The sequence below is a fragment of the Lepeophtheirus salmonis genome, chromosome 6, assembly GCF_016086655.4.
Source record: "Lepeophtheirus salmonis chromosome 6, UVic_Lsal_1.4, whole genome shotgun sequence".
Classification (NCBI taxonomy): domain Eukaryota; kingdom Metazoa; phylum Arthropoda; class Copepoda; order Siphonostomatoida; family Caligidae; genus Lepeophtheirus; species Lepeophtheirus salmonis.
The window spans coordinates 27,891,393-27,897,392 of record NC_052136.2 but is presented as its reverse complement, the minus strand read 5'-3'; the positions used below and the strand labels follow the sequence as shown (position 1 = coordinate 27,897,392).

At 31.3% G+C, this 6,000-nt stretch overlaps 2 long non-coding RNA genes across 2 annotated transcripts; both read left to right on the top strand.

The window, feature by feature from the left end:
• The first annotated feature begins 2,922 nt into the window (after positions 1 to 2,922).
• Positions 2,923 to 4,252, top strand: LOC139905867 (uncharacterized). The gene is made up of 3 exons (XR_011780966.1): positions 2,923 to 3,053; positions 3,106 to 3,245; positions 3,308 to 4,252. It is a non-coding gene; the product is annotated as an uncharacterized lncRNA (long non-coding RNA).
• Positions 4,253 to 4,467: 215 nt separating this feature from the next.
• On the top strand, positions 4,468 to 5,648 carry LOC139905866 (uncharacterized). Its single transcript, XR_011780965.1, has 2 exons — positions 4,468 to 4,803; positions 4,862 to 5,648. It is a non-coding gene; the product is annotated as an uncharacterized lncRNA (long non-coding RNA).
• Positions 5,649 to 6,000: the final 352 nt, after the last annotated feature.

The following is a 6,000-nucleotide window of genomic DNA, read 5'->3' as shown; positions in this document are numbered from 1 at the left end:
ACTGGGAACCTCTTGCTCATGCGGCTTAGTGGCCAGACCTGGCGCCTTCCGATTATCACTTGTCTGCATCGATGGGTATTTCTTGTGGAAGGCATTGGAAACGTTTGCTTGTGCTTGTCAGTTTGATGTTGCAGAGCGTTTGCAGCTAAATTATCTTCCCAGATAATTGCTGGATTGAGTCGTTCAATTGAAACAGAGTCTTCTTATCTAGAGCTTATCTCATTACAATTTTCCAGTCCAATTTATGGAGCTTCAAGCAGTCCTTTGACACATTCCACAAGAAATACTAATACAATTCAAGGAATACTGAAACAACTGGAAGTGCGTCTTAAAATCGTGCTCACTTTTTTTTCCCACACTAGGAGGCTGACATATTCTTCCTCTGATATATAAATTATAACGAGGGAAAACGTGATTCACAAAATCTAATAATTTTTTTTGTTATTACTTAATTAATAATGGTGTACAAGTGTTCTACTCCTGGAGGCAATCTGGGCTATGACGGGATTACTAAGGATCCGGATGTGAGCTTTCACAAATTCCCCATGAAGGACTCCAAACTTCTAACCAAATAGCTGAGGGCCATCCCAAGAGATACGATTTATAAGACACCAACAGTGAGTTCAAGACTATGCAGTATACATTTTAAAGTAACTGATTTTGTCACTGAATCTGAAGATCAATCTCATAATAAAGGAAAGTAACTCCTACGAAGATAAGCAATACTCCCGAAACTATGAATATTTCTGGTTAATCTCTGAGACGTCTCGTTTTTTGCTTCATTTCGTTTCAACTATTTTTTGAAGCATTCCCTTCAAATTCTAAATTATGCCCTTTAATATTGCAATTTTAGTAATCAATAATACTTATAAATGATATACATTCATAGGTGGTTGAAAGATGATTCCATCCCATCAAAGTGGATGAATCTGGCAAGCTACCTCTCATCACCATCACCACCTACAAGACCAACACAGGCATCAACTAGTACCAATAGAGTACATTTAGAGAATGAAAGACAAGAAGCTCTGGAGTATGCAATGTTTATGGAAGAGACCGTTCTTTCGGCACAATATCTCTCTTCGGAATCATTACACTCGGGGTTTTTGTTGCTTAAAACTCCAAAAGTTGCACTTGTCAAAATCATACATTCAGATATCAAAGGGCTAGACATTGCTGATTGCATGGAAGTGGAAGAAGACCTCTCCTTCAGAATTTTCTGTAACAACATCAACTTTATCTAGAGGATTTTCAACACCAGCAAGGAATAGTATTTTATATACATCAACATTATTTATAATACCCTAATGGAAAATTCTACGGAAAGGAAAATCAATTTTATAAAACGGTTTTATGATTTACAACAACAAGAATGGTCTGTTGAAGAAATACTTAGCATGGCACATATATCAATTTCAGCTATCTAAAATAACAAAATGATTCTAGCTAGTGCAAAAAAGTGAATTCTTCTTTGTTTTATCAATCTGTGATGCCTATATCAAAAAAAAAAAATTAGTATTGTACTTTAGTGAAAAATTGTTTATTTAACAAATGTCCAAAGGATACTACTGAAACGTAAATAGTTTCCTTATTTGACACAATTCAACTTGTTCAAGTCGATCCATACAAAGCCGAAGAAAGAATAATTTCTAAAATCTTATCCCTGAAAGTAGATCAATATGATATGCAAATTGAAAACATTATGTGGAAATCTCCCTAGAATCACTTCTTCTAAAGGATTTTCAACACCAGCAAGGAATGGTATTTATATTGTCGATTATATTTAACAATCACTATCCAAAAACTTGCCATGTCATCACATCTCTAAAAATATATAACTATTATATGACCTTAAATCAGGAAAATAATAAAAGTAAACAATCAACTACCGTTAGTTATCATAATACCTTCAACTACAAATGAACTTCTTAGAAACTTATGTAGTCATTTAGCAATGATCAGAAATTCATATTATGTCTTCAGTTTTGTTTACACTATGTGTAGTCATATTCTAGAATCACTTTACAGTTAGTTGAGGATATTATTATAGTTTTTAATATGTAATAGTAGTTGAGTATTTACCCTGCATTTTATCCAATATCCTATGAAAAACAATCAACAACTTGCAAATCTCGTTACTGTTTTTCTACCTATATTCCTAAAATATCGATAAACTTTTCAACGCTGTGGTGAAGAATTTTGCTTTCCTTACTGAAGATAAAATATTTGCCATCGACAATATAACAACAAAAACATTGCCAAACTGCATTCGAACTTACAGATGATTGTACTTCCAATATTATATTTTATTATTACATACGAAATAAAAACTATTATGTAAAAAAAAATATACTAAATGAATGTCGAAAGTAATATAAATAAGGGTGATAATTTTGGTAAGAATAGAAAAGCGTGTGAGAAGAAATACTTATGGCATCATTGATTAAATAATATACATCTTCTTCTATCAATCATGAACGTTATCATTCCCGCCTTTATTATTCAATATTAATATAATAATATTAGATGGTGATAGTCTATAGAGAACTGAATAAAATGCCTAAAATAACGTCGCCTTCTGTCTGAATTTCTGAAAATGGAGGACCAGGAATTTGGAAAATACTTACCGGATAAAAAACAGATGGTTTGTCGGATTTGTCGATATAAATGTGCCTTTAGTCCCTTGTTAAGAATTACACGCCACTCATTATTATCATATCAAGAGCATGAATATTCATCTAACAAATCAAGTTAGTGATGAATACATCAAGTCAGACTTTAACTCTGATCTCACAAAGATGCTTATTGTATGTAATAGACCCTTATCCATTGCTAATCATCTATGTTCAAAAAATTTATGGAGAAACACACGGGTAAACCTATCCCTTCCAGGAGGAACCATCATTAAATTAATGGGGATGTTGGTACTGATGTCATTTATAGAAATACATATAAAAATGTTTTGAGTCATCCACACCAAATGACGATCCAGTTATCAGTAAAAAGTATTTACTAATGTCGAAATGGAACTCTGAATTTTGTACTATCTCACAGTAAGTATTCAATTTTTTTTAAAACTAACCATAAAATATGATTCTATTTTAGCTAAACATATCAAGAATTATGATACACAACTCAGTAAAGGGCAAAAACAACTGCTTAAATGGTCACAACAACGGGGGTAGTAGCTTTGGATGGTTTGCAACTAGTTTGTCTGAGACTACTTACTTCGCTTTAAGACTTGGGTATGATAATTAGGGTTTCCAATATTACATAGTCAATAAATATTACTTTTTTATCACTTAAGGCTTAGCTATGGTTGATGGGATCCAAGAAATGGTGTTAATAAAAACTCATAAAAGGCAAAAACAACTGTTTAAATGGTCACAACAACGGGGGTAGTTACATTGGGTGTTGCATTATAATTAACAATTGTGTATATCTTTCATGATAATAGTATGTTGTTATATAAGCATAAATAACGGGGGAAAATATTTTTTGATGCTCTTAATAGGGAGTAATATCGCCGGACATTACTACATAATTAGCTTTTGCTCTAAATCTTTCAGATGGATTTATTTCTAACATTTTTTTTATATAGTATATTTATTGTCTAATTTTATGATTTTGACATTTACTTTATTATTAATAATTAGTTAGATCTCATCGGTAGAGATTTGTCTATCCTGTGTACAATTGTATATAGCAACTTCCACATGAAGAAGAGGGGTGATTATCTTTTTGATTAAAACCACGTCTCGCTTGTGTCTTGCAACCTAAAGTTGTGACATATTTAACTGGATTTCGATGTCAGAACAAGAAAGTATTATTTGGATCAATCTATTATTTCAATATTCTGTATATATAATTTATTGTTATTAGGTATATGATTCCAATTGTTCAATTTTGTATATTTAACATAAATGTATGATGGTATATTTTTTTATTATGTAGATTATATTTATTTAAAGCCTTCTTTTTTAAACTTGGAACTTCAAATATATTTCGAAATACTCTACTTTGTCGTTTCATTAGCTATTATTCTGAGAATAAGGTTCATCATGAATTACAATTTCATGGAGTGTGACGTTATAAAATCTACTGTAACGGATAAAAACGTCAAAGTCAATTATACGTAGTATATATTCATTAAACATTTTGCTAATAATTACATTCGTTATACCCTCAAAAATTATAATAAAGCAGGCAGATGATAATCACATCAGTATTTTAAACAATGATACCATATGTCTCCTCCCCCCTTCTCCTTGCACGCCTTTTTCTCTACAATATTATCAACTTTAAATATAAATTAAGTTTTAATTTGTCTGGGTATAAAATGAAATTATTAAGTGAAAGGATGAATATAATTTAGGATAAGTTAAGAAATTGATTAATTTAAGATTGTGATAAATTGTTACGAGTCGGATAAGTTAAGAAATTGATTAATTTAAGATTGTGATAAATTGTTACGAGTCGGATAAATTTATCAATGTTCATAAATCATACTAGTCATATCTCCTTTTTGTAGTTACAGAAAAAGGGAGAGTCAGCCTTATTGTGTGAGCACGATATTTTTGTTTCCTTTCCAGTATTCCTTATTTATTCGGTCCAGTACAGTGTTAGGACCACTCCATAAGACTGTCGGTCATTCATATTGTCAGTAGCAGGACTTAATTAAAAAAAAAAAAAAAAGAAGTTGAGTTATGTCATCAAGGACCGAACTTTATAAGTTTTTGGAACTGGTATCCAGGACTTCAGTCTTTGGTCGAAAATAAAGACTCGCTCAACACTAACTATAAGGTATTTTGGACTATCGAAACTTGTATTGACTGATTTCTTGTGTTTTTCTGGTCTTTAGTAGAAATTTCCTTGCAAACTATTTGAAAAAAAACACACATATCTTAGATATAGGCTCCCGTAAATAAATTACCTGCTGATTGGAGTATTAAGGTGGATTTCTCACATAAAATTAAAGGTCACGGGACAGAAAAACTTTGTTAAAGTGATCGTCATATTTCACAAAAACAAAACTTTTTAAATTTTCATCTCTTTCCATTGCCAAAACTTGAGATCGAGCTATGAAAGGAAGATTGCATTCAATCGTATTCACAGGACAAGAGAGGTGATCAGCGACAACGTTCTCACCCCTGCAATGTAGATACTTGTTAAAATTAGTGATTATACCCAAATGCTTCTATTGACGGCCGGGCTTGGGTTCACGTTTAGATTTAAAGGAAGATTCCAAAATTTGTGATCTGTAAATAATGTGACATTCTGATGTTTTGTAAGATACTTGAAGCGAAGGACGACTAAGTAAGTAGCTAAGAGCTACCCATCATATGTTAATTACTTTGTTTGTATGTCACTCAATTTCTTGGAGAAGAAATCCATTGGTATGGTACGATTATCCACCATTTGATATAGTGCAGCTCCAACAGCTTTAGAAGCATGAATGACTACATTAATATTGTTTGAATCGAGATTGAAGAAAAGAAGGATTCAACATCACTGAGTTCTTTTTTAATATTTTTGAATGAACGTTTCTTACTTTCGGACCAAACTGGGGGGTTTTCATGTCTGATATCTTAGCATCTCAGAGAAAATCAATATTTTTTAATGTTAAAAAATAAAATATAATTTTTATATATTTTTAAATTTGACATCATTTTTTAATCAAACTTCGGTAATATCTATCACAATTATAGATTTAAACAATTTGAGTTGTCTTTTTTTGGGTTCTGATGATGACGATGGAATTGTTCTTTGACGTCCTACATAATATTGAATCCAATTATTTACAATAATAATTTTTTAATTATTTTTAGTTAAGAAGATAATATTTAGAGGACAAGGCAGTTCAATATTGTAATATCAAGGATCCATATTGTCTACTTTTCTAATACCTTTATTGAGAGTTTTTTACCATTTTAGGACACAAATGATCTAGAACTGGATGTTTTTCTTCAAATTTGAGCATTTGGTAAGTTATTCAAACTT